Below are 20,632 nucleotides of genomic sequence, written 5' to 3'. Positions count from 1 at the left end.
CTCATTGTGGCTTTAATTTGCATCTCCCTGGTGATTAGTGATATTGAGCATATTTTCATGTATCCGTCGGCCATCAATATGTGCTCTTTAGAAAAATGTCTATCCAGATTCTTTGCCCATTTTTGAATCAGACTTCTTTTTAGCTATTAGGTTTAGGTATTTTTGGATATTTTTATCAAAAATTGATATGCAAACACTTTCTCCCATTCACTAGGTGCCTTCCATTTAGTTGATGGTTTCCTTGGCTGTGCAGAAGCTTTTTAGTTTGAAGTAACCCCACCTGCTAATTTTTGCTATCGATGCCCTTACTTTTTGTGTCAAATTCAAAAAATCTTGCCAAACCCATGTCAAGATTACCACTTACGTTTTCTTCTAGGAGTTTTATGGTTTCAGGTCTTACATTCAAGTTTTGTATCCATTTTGAATTAACTTTTGTGTAGGGGGTAAGATAGTGGTTCACTTTCATTCTTTTGCATGTGGCTGTCCAGTTTTCTCCTCACTACTTAAGACACTGCCTTTCCCCATTGTATATTCTTGCCTCCTTTGTCATAAATTAATTGAACATATAAGTATGGGTTTATTTCTGGGTTTTCACTTCTGTTTCGTTGATCCATATATCTGTTCTTGGCCAATACCATACTGTTTTGATTACTATAACTTTCCAACTGTAGTTTACAATCAGGGAGCATGATGCTTCCAGCTTTGTTCTTCTTTCTCAGGATTGTTTTGGTTATCTGGAGTCCTTTAATGTTCCATACAAATTTTAGAATTGTTTGTTCTATTTCTGTGAAAAATGCCACTGAAATTTTGATAGAGATTGCACTGAATCTGTAGATTGCTTTGGGTAGTGTGGACATTTTAACAATACTAATTCTTCAAATTCATGAGCACAGAATATCTTTCCATTTATTTATCTTCTTCAATTTCTTTCATTAGTGCCTAATAGTCTAATAGTGTCTAATAGTGTCTAATAGGTCTTTCACCTCACTGGTTAAATTATCTCTAATTATTTCAGGGGTTTTTTTTTAGATATTTGAAATACAACTTTATTCTAATTCTAAATTAAAAGAAATGGAAAGGACAGTGACAAATGAGATTTCACCACTGGATACTGTGATGTGACTACAGCAGTCTTATATTTGAAACTCAGAAAGGAAACAATTGTGTTCCAAAACAGCTAAATATGCAGGTTCAAAAAATGAGGGTATACACTGTCACATTCACTCCGAAGCCCATTCTTCTCCTTCAGCAGCCCATAGATGAAACACATGTTCCACTTGTTAGTTTTCTAACAAGCCACAGGAAGGGCTGGTCAAAATTGTAGTTACTTTTGGCAGAAATGTCATAGTGTTGAAGGTTGGTCTTATGGTGGAAGATTTTGCCGTACCTTTCCTGTCCTTGATGTCCACTTTGTTGCCACACAGCACGATGGGGATGTTTTCACATATTTGTACCAGATCTCTATGCCAGTCAGGCACGTTCTTGTAAGAAACCCTTGATGTTACATCAAACATTATAATGGTACACTGGACTTGGATGTAACAGTCATCTCTCTAACCCACCAAATTTCCCCTGACCAGCCGTATTCCATATATTGAACTTAATAGGTCCTCTATTGTCATGGAACACAAAGGGATGGATCTCAACACCCAATATGGCTGCATATTTCTCAAACTCACCAGTCAGATGACATTTCATGAACATAGTTTTTCCAGTACCACCATCGCCAACCAATACAAGTTTGAACCGGACTTGGGGTTCTCCTTGGACAAGCATCATGCTGTTGCTCCCAGAAGGGTCTCCGGCCCATCTGACCGAGCAGTTTTTCATTATCCTTGATGTAATTATACCTGGGATTGTTTCCTCAATTTTTCTTTCTGATGGTTCATTGTTAATATGTAGAAATGGAAGCAATTTCTTTATATTGGTTTTGTGTCCTGCAAATTTACCAAATTCATTTATCAGTTTTCACAGTTTTGGGGTGGAGTCTTTAGGGTTTTCTATATAGAGTATCATGTTATCTGCAAATGGTGAGTTTTACTACTTCTTTCCAGTTTAGATGTCTTTTCTTTTTCTTGCCTAACTTCTCTGGCCAGGACTTCCAATACCATATTAAATAAAAGTGGCAAAAGTGGGCATTCTTGTCCTGATTCTGATCTTTGAGGAAAAGCTTTCAGCTTTTCCCCATTGAGTATGATGTTAGCTGTGGGCTTGTCATCAATGGCCTTCATTATGTTGAGGTACATCTCCTCAATACCTGCTTTGTTGAGAGTTTTTATCATAAATTGCTATTTGTCAAATGCTTTTTCTGCATCTATTCAAGTGGTTATATGATTCTTATCTTCATTTTGTTAATGTGGTGTATCATATTGATTTGCAGGTGTTGAACCACTTTTGAATCCCTAGAATATATCCTACTTCATCATTGTGTTTAATCCTTTTAATGTATTGTTGAATTTGGTTTGCTAATATTTTGTTGAGGATTTTCTGCATCTATGTTCATCAGGGATATTGACCTGTAATTTTCTTTTCTTGTGTCTTTGTTTGGTTTTGGTATCAGGATAATGCTGGTCTCATTCCTTCCTCTTCTATTTTTTTAGCCGAGTTTGAGAAGATTGGTATTAATTCATCTTTGAACATTTAGTAGAATTCACTAGTGAAGCTGTATGGTCTTAGACTTTTGTTTGTAGAAAGTTCTTAAATTACTGATTCAATCTCCTTACTCTTAATTGACCAGATTTTCTAACTCTTCATGATTCAGACTTGGAAAGTCCCATGTTTCTAGGAATTTATCCATTTCTTCTAGGTTGTACAATTTGCTAGCATACAATTATTCATAGTAGTCTCTGATGATCCTTTGTATTTCTGTGGTATCAATTGTAGCATTTTCTCTTTCATTTCTGATCTTATTTCCTCTCTTTTTATTGGTGAGTCTAGCTAAAGGTTTGTCAATTCTGTTTATTTCTTCAAAGAACAAGTTCTTGGGTTCATTGATATTTTCTGTTGTCTTGTTAGTCTCTATTTCATTTATTTCTGCTCTGATCTTTGTTATTCCTTTCTTCTACTAACTTTGGGCTTCGTTTGTTCTTTGTTTTCAAGTTATTATTTAAACTCTAGTTAACATATAGGGTAATATTGCTTTCAGAAGTAGAACGTATAACTTACAGTTTTTGAATCTCCAACAATAGTGATCATATGGGTTATCACATAGAGCCTCCCCCAAACTTAAATAACCACAAAGCCCTTTTTGGTATGGAGTCCTTTAGAATGATTGTGTCCCAACAACAGACTTTGTATGTTCTTCTACCAGTGCTTCTCAGATTTTCATGTGCATATGAATCGCCTGGGGATGGCACAAGAGTGCTGATTCTGATTCAGTATATCTGGGATAGAAGTCTGAGATTGTGCCTTACTTAGAAGCTTCCTAGAGCTGCCCAGCACAACCGGTCTTCAAACACACTTTCTAAGCAAGCTTCTAAGTCAAAAGCTTTATTTCCACCAATAATGTTTCTCTTCCTCCATTGCCTGACTTGGTCAATCATGTCACTATCCACAGTTACTCAACTGGAAACTTGGACACCAAATTCCCTTCCCTTCACTCCTCCTTCAAATTTAACCCCACCTCAAATCCAACTTATTGCCAAGTTATGTTTGTCTCTTGAATCCAGTCCACCATCTCCATTATCTTTGCCAGGACTTTAGTTTCTTTCTATGGACTATGAGTAGCCTCTTACCACTTCTTCCTGTCTTTAATTGTTTCTGTCCAAATTGTTGCCACACACAGAATTAATCAGGTCAGTCCCTCACTTTAAAATTGACACTGATATCTCACTGCCCACCCAACAAAACCCCAAATGCTCAGCATTGAAATATTCCAGGTCCTGCAAAATCTGATCTCAGGACATTTTGGAGCTTTATTCCCACTTCTAATGCAAGACACAACAAGGGCTGTGGTCATATTAGGTTGCTCACCCTCCCCTGAACACACCATGCATGATCCCATCTCTGGACCTTTGTTCAAACTCCTCCCTCGTCAGTATGGTCTTTCTCCCACCTTCTCCACCTAGAGGAAAACTCTCATGCTTCCTAGTCTAAATATAGTCTCCTTTGCTAAATGTCCCCCAATTATAAATAATTTATTCCTCCTTTATGTTCCCAAAGATTTTTCACTTACAATTTCTTTAATGTTGCCTTATAACCATCTATACATGTGTTTTACTAGCTAACTCCTTAAGGGCAATGGTCATGCATGGCATATAATACATGTTTATTTATTCCTTTATTCATTCAAGAAATCTCCATATATATGTAATGAATATTAAGCAAATGAGTGTATTGGATGGAGAAGAGTCAAACTTCTATGAATTCTTTACCAAGTATGGTTGAGCCTTAAAAAATCTGGAGGTCAGAGGTGCCAACACTCTGCACAGTCAAAAGTCCATATATAACTTTTGACTCCCCCAAAATTTAACTACTAATAGCATACTGTTGAAGCTTTATCAATAACACAATCTATTAACACATATTTTGTACATTCTGTTTTATATATGGTATTCTTACAATAAAAAAAGTTAGAGAAAAGAAAATGTTAAGAAAATTGTAAGGAAGGGGCACATGGATGGCTCAGTCTTTAAGCATCTGACTTCAGCTTGGGTCATGATCTCACAGTTTGGGAGTACAAGACCCACATTGGGTGAGCTTGAGCCCTGTTTCATGTGAGTATGAGTGCTGCTGCTTCGGGTGAGCCCCACTTCTCTCTCTCTCTCTCTCTCTCTCTCTCTCTCTCTCCCTGCCCCTCGCTCACTTGCATCTTCTCTCTTTAAAAAAAAAAAAAAAGAAAGAAAATTACGAGGAGAAAATACATTTACAGTACTATGCTGTATTCATTAAAAAAAAAAAAAACCACAAATATACACACATTTCAAACCCATGTTGTCCAAGGGTCACCTGTATAGACGACAGGCCACTTGAATAAAATGCAGATTACCAGAAGCCAATCCCAGACCTACTGAACCAGAATTTTGAGATGAGACCTTAGAATCTACAGTTGAGCAAGAAATCCAAGTGACTCTTATTCAGACTAATGTGTGAGAATGACTATAATTTAAAAGTAAATAGGTCAATGGTACCAACTTGTCCTCATAAGGATTTAAAAACATTTGAGATAAAAATTCTCCTGGTCAAAGTGAAAACCCTGTAAAACAACAAAAAAAAAGTTAAAGCATATTTGGCATCAATAAAGAACAAAATAATATAAATATTGGTAAGTCTTTTGAACAAAAAACTTGCTGTTGAGTTCATGATAGTTCTTTTTAATATTTTCTGGCCAATGACAATTTAAAGCATGTATGCACTAATTACTTCAGTAAAACTAAGCTATTCCAGTTGTGACATTTTTCTGAAGCACAAGAATTGTTTTTAAGTTCTGTCTTTTTTCCTGTGCAGCATTTAAAACCAACTGATTCCTAATTCACAATTGAGATCACCTACTCTTTGTTACCAGGATCGACACAAAACTGAAGGCCATCTTGATGAATATAAGAGCTAAGTGAAAGTTAAATTTGTCACATTCTTTACTATGCTGCACACTTTCAGAGTTTCATTAAAAAAAAAAAAATCCACATAATTAGTTTAGCTTTACCAGGAAAAAAAAATTTTTGAATGACAAGGTCAGGCTCCTGACCTTTTAGTAAATTAGAGAAGATTGCCATAAATTGCACAATATAATGAAACACCAATTTGCATATTTGCTGCTATATTAAAAGGGATCAGTTTTAGCTCACAAAGCAGAACAAACAAAAACATGCATTTTAATAACTCAAATTACTCCCAGGAAGTGACCCTCAGCAGAAAGCCTGATTATCACTACTTAATTAGAAGCCTTGGAAATCTAAATCCTCCTTTAAATCCTATTCTGGGTACAGTGAAAGATGAAGCCATGAGTTTTGTCTAAGATTCAATATTTACTCTTTACTAATATGTTTGCTGGAGAGACTTCCCAAGCATTATAAAGACATGCGAGAAAAAATTTAATATTCAAAGAAAGAGTGCACAAAACCTGTGTTGGCTTGCAGGTGCAAAGCAATTAACAAGCTGGCATTTACAGTACTTTTAATTAATTAATTAAAAATGCAAAGCTGACTTTCATTTCTTTAAATGTTTGAACATTTTATCCATCAATAATAAACCACTACATGCTGCTGGGTGACAACAGCTGGTAAATGAAAAAAGTTAGTCCAGTGTTGAAGTAAGTGAAGAGAGATCTGGAATTTGCTAGAGCATCCCCGTCTCGTCCTCCCGCCCTGCCTGCCCCCTATAAGGCCATTACGAAACTTAGTGTCAAATGAGAGGGGAAATGGCCTTTTGGCTACTCTGAGTCATGAACTGACAGTGACAATATTTGATGTGGCATGGTCACCTTGAACGGGAATGAAAACCACAAATTACAATTTGTTATAATTACAATTATTCTCACCAGTAAGGACCCGCTGTGCTGTTTCCTTAGGGGAGCAGAGTTGTTTGGAATCGAGGCTACGTACTTCCATCTTATTTATAAAGGTTAAAAACATAATTAACAGAGGGAATTTCAATAATTTGCAAAAGAAGTGGGTAATGGCTTCTAATGTAATGCTGCTGTGACTAATTTTACAGCCGGACGCTGCTCGAACAACGACATTACCATTCCCCATGAACACATTTTTGGTCAGTACATATTTAAAAACAACACCATTAATGTCCTTTAATTAAAACATAAATACTACAGTGCTACCTCGGTAGGCATTCACTCAGCTGGAACTAACTGTATTTGCTTAATCTACAATTTTAGATGTATTAGCAAAAATAAATGTTGGTGAATGTAAGAGCCTGATTACATATCTTGGGTAAATTGGTGATAATGAGTCAAGAGACTTTGTGTTCATTCACATATATTAGAATAAGAATCATTATGAAATTAAAGCTAAGATTAATCCTGCTAATGACACCACAGAGCATCTGGGAATAAGATAACCCAGATGTCAGATTCACTGTGCTACTGTGCTGCTATTTGATAGAGTAACCCTTGAAGTGTTCTTCTAAGGCAGATAGCTGCTACCCCCCCCCCCCCAGTCCCAGCACTTGAAATGCAAATGAGTGACAAGATAGTCTAATAATGAGAGCAGATTCTAGCAGTAAAGAAAATGAATAAATTAAAAAAAAAACCCTCTGCACCACTGATAAGAACGAGCAGCAGGCACCCTGATGTCCTCAATTAGGGTGGATGACATCTGCTGAGCATTTCTCTCTAATAAAGCCCTCACTCGGTATTCCAAAGCACACGATTCTAACACTGTTAACATTTTAATGTCCTGGGCGTGCATGGTAACATTAATTACAAGATGATTTGGATGACTTCTGAATCTCTTTTATGTCTTCCGCAGAAGAGAACACAGCGTTGCAGCTTTGATATCATAAATAAAATGGGGACGCCTGCCAAGCATGAAAGGTATCCTGAAGTCACTTGCGTCTGCTGTGTTGTCCTGAACCTCGGTAGCCAAGCAAAGAGAACCCTCTGGGCATTTACAGAGGGTCAGTTAGCTATGCATTTTAGGGGGAGACTATGTGGCTCTCAAGGATTTTTTTTCCTTTATGCTAAAGGTGAACATTTTTGTTGCTGTTTTTAATTCCTAATGAGCTTAAAGTCCAATTAATATTTTTCTAAGCACAGTTTGCCTTCCTAATAGCTATTTTCATGAGCTTTGGCAAATGTCACCAGGGCTTTCTTGTTTGCTGCCTGGAAGATGGGGGGAGATTCCCCCCTTATTCAACAGACTAACACAAAGCACTGGCACCACAGGGGACCCCAGGTGGAGAGTGAGGTAGGGGGGCATAAGAGAAATTTGTTGGTTACCCTACTATGTAACTGGCACTGGATGACCATCATTCCCAAGAAAATACTATTATTGTCTCTATTATACAGAGAGGAAACTGGGGTGCAGAGAGATAATGTAATTTGTTTGCAACTTATTAAGCATGAAACAAGAAGCAGAATCAGGATTCAAACCTGTGGTGGACAGAGCTCCAAGTCCATGATCCTACTACCCTCTTCACTACACCCATGGCAGTCATTAGGGTTGTTCCCAGATGCTCTGGGTCTCATCCTTTGGGACATATGATAAGGTTAGGTTTCCTTGCTCTTTCATAGCTGTCTAAACTTCTTTGACCACTGATATGTAAACAGAAGCTTTAAGAATCACTGTGTGGTTCACCTGGTTCCCTTTTCCCTATGTGGAGTAATGAATGTCTCTCTCCCTGGATCTGAGGATGACTGGGAGAAGAGCCCACAGCCAACCTACAATGGACATGAAGAGTGAGCAAGAAATAAATCTTTGTTATTTAGGCTTCTGAGATTGTGAAACTATTGGTTACTGCAGCATAACCTGGCCTATCCTGACAAATATAATACTAAATATGTACAAATCTGTAAAACCCCCAAGTGGCCTTAGGAATGGATGAAGAAGGATGGAAAAAATAAAAGTGAGAGGAGATATAACTGAAAAGGTGGCTCAAGAACTATAAAACCTGGGAGAAAAAGACTGCAATGTAATTAATCCTAATGGGTGCCACTTAAATCGTATGTGCAAATGGCTCCCCCTAGAGTTTTGCAATGCCCAACCTGTACCATCATGTGCAGGGGCCCTGCCACTTCTAGCCCTGCTACTTTGAGGACGTGGTTCCCCACTCTTTTTACAGATTAAGCCAGATTCGCAGGGTGTGCTGGGTATAGAATTCATATTCAGCCAATGAACACATGCCCAGCCCAAAAAGGAGCTTGCTCACTCAAAACGTCAGGAACAATTCATCAGCCCATTTATTAGGGTACTTGTCCACAGATCAAATTTAATCTTGATGACAGATAACTGCCACAAGATACATATAATAAAAAAATAACAATAATGTTATAGAGTCAGATGTTTTATCCAAATGTGAAGGGAAGAAGAGAAAAGACCCTTCTGGCTTTTCATAATTAACTCACTGTGGTAGTGATTTAACGAAAGCATTGTCTAAGGGGAAGCAAGAAAGTGAGACACAGCAATGAGGCAATACCTGTGAGAATCCAGCCCCTTTTCTCTCTTGTATCTCTTTCCTACCTCTGTTTGGACCACTCGAGTGAAATATCCTAATTCTCTATGCCAACTTGCCCTACTCAAAAGGCCTGCAATTGACCAAAACAACAACTCAACAGTAGGATCAAAGTCCCCAGCCACCAATCAAACGTTCTCCAGGGTGGTTCAATGGGTTAAACGTCTGACTCTTGATTTTGATGCTCAGGTCATGATCTCACAGTTCATGACATAGAGCCCTGTGTCGAGCTCTATGCTGACATCGTGGAACCTGCTTAGGATTCTCTCACCTCTTTGACTCTCCCCATGCTGGTGCGCTCTCTCTCTCTCTCTCTCTCTCTCAAAATAAATAAACATGAAAAAAAGAGTTCTCTATAGTATCGCCCAACATTTCAGAATTAGTAAACTGGATAGCACACCTAAAGAACTAAAGCAAGTAATAGAACTTTCTAGAATAGAGGCAGAATGGATCTCAAGCAGGCAAACCACACACAGCTGCAGGTCCCTTCCCTTGCTACCCTGTGGCACAGTCCAATGGTTGCATTCCCCCAAGGAACATTAGAGAGGATGCTCAATGAGTGAATCAGCCCCCTGTATTTGGTAGTCCCAAGTTCTACCTGTCCAACTCTACTTCCAAGAATGCTGGTTAGTAAGAATGAGAATGTCTAAGAAAGCTCTAACCTTGGTTAAGAGTGGGAGACCCCTCTAAAACCAGGTGCATAGAGCAGCTCAACTTCTAAAGATGTAGGAATAAGGCACACTTAGATCCACATTCATGCTCCAAACCAGCAATTCCCTAGGGAAAGGGATTCAGTCCCAAAGTTTATGTTCTAAAAAATGAGGTAACATGATACAAATGCTCGTGGAGTCTACTCGCTATAGCACCATGAGTTTTCACTGCCTTGTGCCTTAGCCCAGGCCATCTCCTTCACCAGGAATGCCTTCCACTGGAAATTGGTGAAGACCTACTCATCCTTCAAGATACAACTCAAGTGTACTCATAAAGCCTTCTCAGACCCACTCAACCAGAGGTGCACACACCCTCCTCTGCTCTGCACCTCTCGCAATTCACAGCGCTCTCCTCTTGTAACTACATCACAAGGCCTCCTCTTCTGGACCACAGGGTCCCGGGAGTAGAGATGGGGTGGTTTCCCCAACCGCTAGCAGGATGCCTGCCACATACAAGGCACTCCATACCTACTTCTGTACCTACTTACTGAATAGTAGGAGGCAGACTGAAGAAGGTGTGCCATCTTGGAAGATAAATCATGCCCTATATTTTCTTGTTGGGTGCTTAAGGACTGGTTCAACTATTGCTTCTGACAAACATATAATACCTTTTATCTCCCCTTCCTAAGGCTTCAGCATCACCTTTATACCTTCCCAGGTACTTTTTTAGTTTTTTTTTAATAAGATGTCCTTAGATAAGCCTCCCCAATTAGCATTATTTTGTGCCTGGCTGTTACAAGGTAACAGAAAAATCAGTGAAAACAAAGGCTGAATGGCCTGAGTTCTCATGACTGAGTGGGCTCCTAGGTGTCTTTTACACAGAATAATTTATGGAAACATCCTTTAAGTACCATGCATTTCCATCTGTTTCACCTTCACTCTTGAGGGGAAAATTAAATAGGAAGATATTTAGTCTGTTTTCATCCTAATATTTTTAACCTCTTCTTCTCAGTATTTGGAACTCTTGGTATCACATCTTTGAACAGTATCTCCAGGGTAAGAGGTGAAAAGCAACAACCAGTGTATTGTCAACTTGGTGCCAGGCAGAGTGATAGGGATTTCAAGGCTCCATGAACTCAGTCTGGTGGGGGAGAGGACATAAAGGCATTTTTCTCTAAACAGATGCTAAATGGAGATACAACCAGTCCCTGGGTGAAAAAATAGAAGAGGAGAGTTGAGGTGACATTGTCACTCAGCCATAAGAGAGGATGAAGAAAGACCAGGAAGATGATAAAGGAAAAAGAAGAACAAGAGAGAAGAAAGGGACTCTATGCCTCCCCATGCTTGGAGCAGTGGTAGCAGAGGATGTGGTGTGAGGTGAGGTCTGGGTGAGGTCTGAAGGCAGTACAGAGATCTTGTGTGTCGTGCTGAAGGCTTTCACTTTACTGACAATGGGGAGCACCTAAACTTTGAAAGAAGAGGTTGACACAACTCCACCTGCATTTTAAAAGGATATTTTTGAAGGTTACTGGGGAGGGGAGGCAATTGGGAGGTATCATTAGGAAGCTTTTGCAGAAACTCTAATAAATCATTGAGGGTTTTTGTCCCCCCCACCCCGCCGCATTCAGAATAAGGACAAACTGATTGTCTAGGTAATGATTTCATTCAACAGAAAAGATAAGTACTGAATTGGATCCAAAATGGCTATAAAAAATTGCATCTTGTCCCTTTAGCTTAAAAATGTTGTAAACACAGGGGTGCCTGGGTGGCTCCATCGGTTGAGCGTCAGACTTGGGCTCAGGTCACGATCTCACAGCTCGTGAGTTCGAGCCCCGTGTTAGGCTCTGTGCTGACAGCCCAGAGCCTATTCGGATTCTGGGTCTCCCTCTCTCTCTACCCCTCCTCCGCTCAAGCTCTTTCTCTGTCTTAAAAATAAATAAACATTAAAAAAAATTTTTTTAAACATTGTAAACACTGGGCCTCTCTTTTAGAACATGCTCAATGCCAGTGGCAGATGAGTCCCCATAGTTAAGCAAGGTAGAGAGAAGTAAACACAAAGTCAGAATGTGGTATACAGATCTTCACAGAGGTTTCGTACATGAAAAGTAGTTGAGAAAAGGAAGGACTGGACTACTATGTAGGAAATAGTAAGAATCAGATGGTCTCCCAAAGGCAACCTGAGATGGGTTGTGAAGCACGGATAGAAGTCCGTCACCCAGATAAGAGGAGAAGACAATCATCTTTTGGGTGGGGAGACACTATGGCAGTGAGTGTCTAATCCAGAGAGATAAAGGCTATCCTTCATGACATCAATCCCCAGGCTCATGAAAAATTTCCACATAAATCAGTATTTCCTTTAATTAGCTTTCATGAACCTGCCATCCATGAATTTATTTTACCTCTTTAAAAAGTTGCTTCTGTTTTCACCTCTTGGGATTATGAGCTCAATGCTTATCATTAGCTGCTGCTCATGTGACTGAAATTTACTTCATTTCAGGGTCAAGGAATATGAAATACTACTACTAGGCCTGCCTTTCCAGGAATTGTTGAGAGTTTCTCTCTCTTCTCTTGATACTCCTCATCCTTCAGTATCAGAGAACCTTGACTTTTGTGGTCATATTTATTTATATCTCTGTTTCTTTTCTTATCCCAGATCCAGATTCATTTGGAGTAATAGAAGCTCACTCCATCCACTCTAGTCACCTGGAAATTCTCATTAATGAAACATGAACATCTACCCCCGTATTTCCCCCACACCTCTGCCACTCCACCCCAGTCACTAGATGTTATTCCTTGTTATAATGCCCACTTTAATCTGTATGTTAGCTTTTCCATGGTCCTGAAACAACATATCACGTACAGATTTAATCCAAGAGTTCTAGAGAAAAAGGGCCCCAAGGACCATATTATATGTGGCATCATAAACCCGGACTTTTAATTATTTGACCTGCTCCCCTTGCGCCCAAAATTATTTCCCAATATTTCTCTATTCTTGACAAGCACACTGCACAGTAACTCTTACATAACCACCGTTGGTTCTTTACTGTCTCTCTTCTTTCTTTCCTTGGGTAAGGGAGTTCCTTTAATAAAAGTGATGGTCTCAAAGGAAACTTAAATCCCACTGCCTCCCTCCAGTGCTGCACTTAATGCTGTATGTTTAACAACACCTTGGGGATTACACTTAAATCCTGGAAAATCTTTAAGCAGCAACACACTGGCAACGGGAAACTCTCTGTCCCTTGAGATCTCAGGGACAGGCAAGAGCTAGAGAGGTGGGCTGTCTGAGGGAGGGGGGTGTGCACAGGATGAGAAGCTACTTGCAGAATGGAGTGGAGATGACCTGTGGGCTCCCCATCCATGACCGACTGATGGGCCAGCCACCCACCGTCCTCCAAAGGTGTGGGGTCTCAGAATGAAATGAACAGATGTAGTCTAAGATACAAATGGTCTGCATGACCATCTACTGTCATCCCTGCCTGCAATCAAGATCTGATTTATACCATTCCAAAGCAGAAGTGTTTGCCAATTTTAAAATATCCTTTCTCTAAAGGAGATTCACCGGCACATGGATACACACACACCATCGCTCAGTCCAGGATTTGATAAAACTTCACCACAGCCCTTCACTGCCTCTAACCAAATTCTCTCTAGCTAAAACTAAAATCCACTTCAGATTTGCTCTCCCCTTAGGGTAGAAGGAAACAGCTGATCATTCTTTAGGGGGAAAAATTTTGCACACAATACCTCCTCAGATAAAGTATCTGAATTTTTTTTTAAAGTAAACCCAGAAACGATCCCAGAATCATCATTATAATTACTTCTCAGATTGGGTCTCTCAAAATCAAGATGCAGTCTTTTTTTTATTTTTTTAATTAATTTTTTTTGAGAGAGAGAGAGACCGAGAGAGAGAGCCAGGGAGGGGCAGAGAAAGAGGGCCAGAGAGATCCCTCTGCAGGCTCCGCACCACTGGCACAGAGCCTGACGCGGAGCTCGAACTCACAAACTGTGAGATCATTACCTGAGCCAAAACCAAAAGGCGGCTGCTTAACTGACTGAGCTGCCCAAGCGCCCCAAAATCAAGGTGCATTCTTTATCCTACATTTATTGGGCATTGACTCTGCACAAACACAGTGCTGGATAGGGCATCATTAGTATTCCATGCTAAATGACCAGGCTTTTAATAAGGCTTTAAAAAAAATCCACAACTCTTAGGGAACCCGCGTGGCTCAGTCAGTTAAGCGTCCAACTCTTGGTTTCAGCTCAGATCATGATTTCACAGTTCATGAGTTCGACCACATCAGGCTCTGCACTGACAGTGGATTGGGATTCTCTCTCCCTCTCTCTCTCTGCCCCTCCCCCTATTCATATACTCTCTCTCAAAATAAATAAAACTGTAAAAAAAAAATCCACAATTCTTGTTAACTCCTATTACAGATGCATCACTATTGGCAATGATTCTTTGGACTATGAACAAATATTTAAAAATTAAAGGAAAAGTCTCTTTTTAGAGATTACACTTTTTATAAAACCCTAGTGGGCACCATCTGCGATGCCTGATCATACCAGATAAGGAGGACTTTTGCAATGCAGTGAATGAAAAGAGTCATTTTATTCCTTCATCCAAGCCAGGAAACCACCTGGTAGTCTGTGGACATTCAGACTCTGCTCTGGCAAGAAAGTTCAAGGACATAAACAAGTAATAAACCAAATAAGCATTTGCCTTCAAAAATCCACTTCATGGGGGCACCTGGGTGGTTCAGTCGGTTAAGCGTCCGACTTCGGCTCAGGTCACGATCTCACAGTCTGTGAGTTGGAGCCCCGCGTCGGGCTCTGGGCTGATGGCTCAGAGCCTGGAACCTGCTTCTGATTCTGTGTCTCCCTCTCTCTCTGCCCCTCCCCCATTCATGCTCTGTCTCTGTCTCAAAAATAAATAAAAACGTTAAAAAAATTTTTTTAAAAAATCCATTTCATGTTTTACCACCTGAAGCATGAAGGCTTAAAGAAAAACAGTTTTGCTGTGAAAGAACAAAAGAACAGACGTGTTGGAATGTGGGAGATGAATTCAGTGCACTTAACTACGGTGGCTGGCAAAATGCGCTGTCCCATGGCAACATCGCTGTACTGCCCCACGTGCTGCATGAAAGCAGTACCTCATCACATTTCTTTAGTGTTCTGTGATGCTTTAGAATTTTCCTGATTTCTTACGCCATGTCAGAGTTTAAGGCTTCCTTCAAAGTTCCCTTCTGAAGTTAGGTCTAGTTAGGTATCTGGCTTTTCTGTCAAGTGCGTAAGAGAAACTCTGTGTGCTGATATTTAGCCTACTTAGGTGTTTAATACCTAAGAAAAGTTGTCCAGCTGAAAAAAAAAATCATTGCAAATTATATCAAGCAACCGATATAATGAGGTTTAATATTGAAAAATGTCTGCTTCGGTTTGGGGCAGTTTATAGCACCTTCCCCAATCTCCTTAAAGCCGTGAACATGAAAACAAGCCTTGCTACTAACCCCAGATGTTTTGTTCTGCTTGACCTCACAGGTGGAACTTTGGTAGAATTTGGCTACAGTTCCATCTTCAGGTAAATTATATCACTGTTAGCTTTTTTATTTCAGAAGAATGGTTCATTTTCAGAAGACATTGCATCTTTCTTGTAGAGGTTCTAGAGCTCCTCTGTTCACTAGTAATTTCCACACTGGTGCTGATTGCAAAACCATTTCACTGTTCCAGCGTCCATTCTCTCAAAGATTATAGAGGACCCATTCTACATCTAGTTGATGAGGGACACAAGGGAACACGAAGATAAATGAGTACTTTCCTCAGGTGGGTCATAGTGTATACCAAATTCCCAAGAAACTGGTGGCTTCCTAGGGCACAAATGTGCACAATGACGGGGCCCACAGACTTGGTTTCCTCAAAAGAAACATCATCTTTCCATCTTTTTGATCCCAGTGTTTTTGATGACTAAGGCAATTAATGTTTCCAGATGTGGGCCTGTCACTCACCCTCAGAGATATTGTCAAATCCTAGGAATCCAAGGGCTATAAAAAGGTGCAAAAAGAAGGCTAAGTTCTCTGCTGACTTCAGGATTTTCAGCTCATGATGGTCCAGACACACTAAGTTTGATTTTCCTGAAACATGGCTGTTCCTGCCCCATCCCACCCCAGCATTACTGTTCTAGGTCATGTAATTTTTAAAACCAAAAGCTACTCAAACCAAATGTAGAGAAAACAAATCTCTGGAGAATAATGAGGACCAGAGGGCTCTGATCCTTGGCTTGCTTCAAAAATCTGTGTCTCGTGATAACAGCACACTTCCCTTTTCTTTGATACAGGGAAATACCAGTGCTCTTTTCCAAAACCTGTTTTTCAAATGAAAAAAAAAAAATGTACGGCACTTAGATGGAATGACTGAAGACTTACCCTGCCCCCACTAGCACCACTGCCTGCTGCTATTTAGAGCAGACAGACAAGTACTTTGTCATACTTAGATGTTGCCTTAGAGGACAATTAGTACCGGTTGTTACACATTGCTAAAATGGGGGGTGACAAAATATCTACTCTGACCCTGTGGTTATTATATTTAGCAGCACTGGTCCAGCTCCTCACTGATTCATAGATATTCATCTCAGGCAAAAAGGAGCCTCATTCATTTACCTTGGTGCACACTATAGCATTGTTTATCTTGGGGATTAGGACGTACCAGGACACAGGGTTGCTAAAGCTGAGTATGCTGCAGCTATTTGTGTTTTGTTTTTCTTCTGTCAAGTCAGGCATCTAGCTAAATCTATTTCAGCATTTCCCAGTCCAGCCTTATTAGATGGAGTAAAACTCTGGGCCCTTGATCACACATTTGTTTTGACATTGGAACAGACTCAAAACTACCTTCAGTTGAAATAGTTGAAATCTGGACCTTTCCAGAGATACTCTCTTGGCTCATCTTAAAGTAGGGACAGAGCCCTTCTCTCCAGGCAGCCTTCCTTACTCAACTGCCATAAATTACCCTTTCTTAAGTATCTGTTAAGATAGATATAACTGTTAATGTGGGACTATATTGCAGCTGTGCTGCGGGTACTTTTCAAGTACATCCTATCCACAATCCCAGCCCAGCCCAAAGGAATGGTTGGAAGGATTTCCTGGAAGAGAGTCCATACATTCCTCTAGGGTCTCCAAATTCCACTTCTGGGTTAAGCCAGGTTACAGAGAGCTGGGTGCTTGGACAAGCGTTTCAACTTGCTGTAGCAAAATGTTTTTTCTATTGAAATTGTCGTTTGGCAGGGTATAACTGGCCTATTTTCAGGGACTGGATTTAAGGAGCATGGATGTTTAAAAGTAAAGATTTGAGAAATATTTATGTCATAAAATCTCCTGGTCTTGGTGACTAATTGGATGTGGGCTATTGAAGAGACAGAGAAAGGAAAGTCAGATTTTTCACATGGAATTCTAATGAATGATGGTGCATTTAACATTATTGGATTGAGGCTCAAATGAGGACACTCAGAGTTTGAGGGGCATGTGAGACATTTTATGACTTGTGTCCAGCATATATTTGTATAAATGGCTCAGAAGTCAGAAAAGAGGTCAGTACTACAGCAGGAGAAGAAAATCTGGGCAACATCAAAATGATCTAAAAGAATAGCATACAAAGAAGATCCAAGGAGGCCACTTAAAAAAGAACTTTAGGGGCGCCTGGGTGGCTCCGTTGGTTAAGCATCCGACTTAGGCTCAGGTCATGATCTCACGGCTGGTGGGTTCGAGCCCTACATCAGATTCTGTGCTGACAGTTCAGAGCCTGGAGCCTGCTTCAGATTCATTCATTCATTCATTCTCTCTCTCTCTCTCTCTCTCTCTCTCTCTCTCTCCCTTGCTCTTAAAAATAAACATTTAAATCTGTGTCTCCCTCCCTCTCTGCCCCTCCCCTGCTCATGCTCTCTCTCAAGAATATTTAAAAAATAAACATTCAAAAATTTAAAAAAAGAATTTTAGCAACATCTAAACCATAACATCGATATTCCCAAATGTGAAATTGTTTGACACCAAATGGCATTAAATTGATAATGTGACCATTAAATCTGGAAGAAAAAAAGTCCAGTAATTTCACTGAGTATAGGAATAAGCAAAGACTCATGCATGACAGGTTAGTTCTCACTAAATATAGGTATTTTTATTGACTTCTACCTTGACAGGAACATTTCAATGAAGAAGAAAAAATCCAAATTGTTTGATCTAAAGAAAACTATGATTTCAAAGTGGACACCTGCTATTCACAGAAAAGTATCTGCCCAAATACACAATAAATTATTAGTAGTAATTATCTCTTGGGCATGTGTGTTAAAAGAGACTTCAAAAAGAGACTTTTGTTTTCTTGTACATTTCTATAGTATTAGACGTTTCCACACAATCAAGCATTTTTAAGCAGAAAGGTTAAAAGAAAACCAAGTGGACACTTCAATATCTTTCTAAAAATTTTTTTATTCTATCACTGCTGTCTTCTTCAATTCTCAGTACCAATTTAAGGAAAGCTTCTTTCATTTTACCTGTGTCCGCTGGACCAGTAGGTGCCAAAGGAGTCAGGTTTAAGGGGAAAACTGTGACCTCCAGTATAAGAACTAGAACACAGCCTGTCCTTTGGCAGGCCTGCTGCTTCTCTACAGGGGATTGATTACTCAACAGCAACGGAAAGCAGGCTCCTGGTGAATTCTCTAGCTGTCACCCACAAGCAACCCTGGCCCCCAAAGTCTGCTAGCGAGATAGGAATGAAGCTTTTTGTCCTTTTCAGCACCCGCTTCCTCTCCACACACACCCCACTCTCCTGAGGTCAGTCTTTTATGCAATGCTCTAAACTTGTAGCTCCTCAGAGACCATATCTGGGACTGAAAGGTCAGCCCACCTGGATTAAGAGGGCATCTGTCCCTGGCCTTGCAAGGGCTGTTAGTTCCACATTTGCAGATAGAAACTTACCCCCTGTTGCTCACACTGATGAACCTAATGGTTTCCTGGCATGCCAAGGTTCAAGGCCATCTGCTCTGTTGGCAGCATGCCCATGTTGGAGGTGGTGTGCTCTCTTCAACCGGGGTGGGCCATGGATAGCAAGCAAAGAGAGGACTGGAAAGTAAGCCCAGTAAATGCAGTCAGTGACGCCTTATTTGCAAGAAGACCTCCTGGTAGCCAATAAAGCCATATGAAGGACACGTGATGTGCTGCACCACAAGGAAGTAAATCTACTGACACGGTTGACATAGTATCATTGAGGCTGGTTTTATTCTGTATCCCATTTCCTAAGTCATCATTGAACATGGAATTGTGAGCTTAGAGGAAGTAAAACCTGGCTGGCTGGACTTCTTCTGAGTGACCAAGCACAAGACAAAGGTTAGAGCACCATGTGTGGGGCAACCTTCCCTGAGGCATGTAAATCCATTTATTAAGCTGTCACCAGAACTGGATCCTGGCCTCCAGTGAGGCACCATGGGTGGGAAATGGGCCTTTCCACACACCTCTTACATATGGCTGCCATACATATATTACATAGGACATACTCACACTAAAACCTATTTGTTGTTTATCAGAAATTCTAATTTAGTTGGTGTCCTGTGTTTTTACCTGCTAACTTTAGTAACCCTACTCTTAGATGAAGCTAAAAAGGCAGGATGGAGACAAGATAGCAAACTCAAAGAGATTTGGAGCAAGCCCAGGACAGTTAGCAGACATAATGTCTTAGAATCAGGGTAACTGAGAGAAATCCCCTTTCATCTGCAAATACCCCCTTACCTATGACTGAAGAGCCTTTGATTATTGAAGGATTTCAATAGTTGAATCTCGTTTTAAATGATCACAGCATCTCCCAAGCTTTATCTAATATACGTACACACCTCTAGCCATACCATGGTCCCTACTGGTCATTACAATACCACACATAGCCCAGTCACCACAGCTACCTGTATGGTCTAACTTCCTCATTGGTACTTTATGCCAGATAAGGACAGCAAGAAGAAAAGAACATTAACATAGGAGCCAGTTTAACCTGGATTTGAATCCCAGATCTGCTAGTTAATAATTCAAGTCCTTCGGGCAAGTTTCTTCATCATTTATTTATCAACAAATTCTCAGATTTTATTTCCTCATCTTTTTTTAAAATATATTTTTTTAATGTTGATTTTTTATTGTTGAGGGAAAGAGGGACAAAGCATGAGCAGGAGAGAGGAAGAGAGAGGGAGACACAAAATCTGAAGCAGACTCTGGGCTCTGAGCTTTGAACTGTCAGCACAAAAGCCTGACGTGGGGCTCGAACCCATAAACCGTGAGATCATGACCTGAGTAGAAGTCAGATGCTTGACCAACTAAGCCACCCAAGCACCCCTATTTCCTCATCTTCAAAGTATGTGTCATAATCCTTTTCCATTGGGTTATTTTGAGAAACAAATATGATAATATACTGAAGTGAATTACCAGACATATAGCAGTTACTTAAAAAGAGTAGTTTCTACTACTGTTGTTGTCAGGATATTATTCAAGGCCCAGCCCATAGGCACAGGAAACTGGCAACAGACTGAGACTGGGTTTGAATTCTGACTTTCCCTCTCTCTTTCTGTATCTGTCTCTCATAAGCTTAGGCAAGTTATTCTGCAGATATGTGCCTCAGTTTACTCATATATAAAATAAGCATATATACCATGCCTAGAAAATAGGAAGTGCCACATAAGCACTGGCCATTGTCTTTCAGGAAGCATTCCCTGCCTATCCCAGATCAGTATGGCGCAATCCCTTCTGAAATTTTTTTTTTAGTTTTTTTTTTAACGTTTATTTATTTTTGAGAAAGACAGAGACCGTGCGAACGGGGGAGGGGCAGAGAGAGAGGGAGACACAGAATCC

General features: G+C 40.1%; 1 pseudogene; it reads right to left on the bottom strand.

Annotated features, from left to right (window-relative positions):
* Positions 1-1,245: 1,245 nt before the first annotated feature.
* Positions 1,246-1,776, bottom strand: LOC122225918 (annotated as a pseudogene).
* Positions 1,777-20,632: the final 18,856 nt, after the last annotated feature.

Source organism: Panthera leo, chromosome C1 (genome assembly GCF_018350215.1).
Source record: "Panthera leo isolate Ple1 chromosome C1, P.leo_Ple1_pat1.1, whole genome shotgun sequence".
Taxonomy (NCBI): domain Eukaryota; kingdom Metazoa; phylum Chordata; class Mammalia; order Carnivora; family Felidae; genus Panthera; species Panthera leo.
This window is presented reverse-complemented; position numbering and strand designations above follow the sequence as displayed.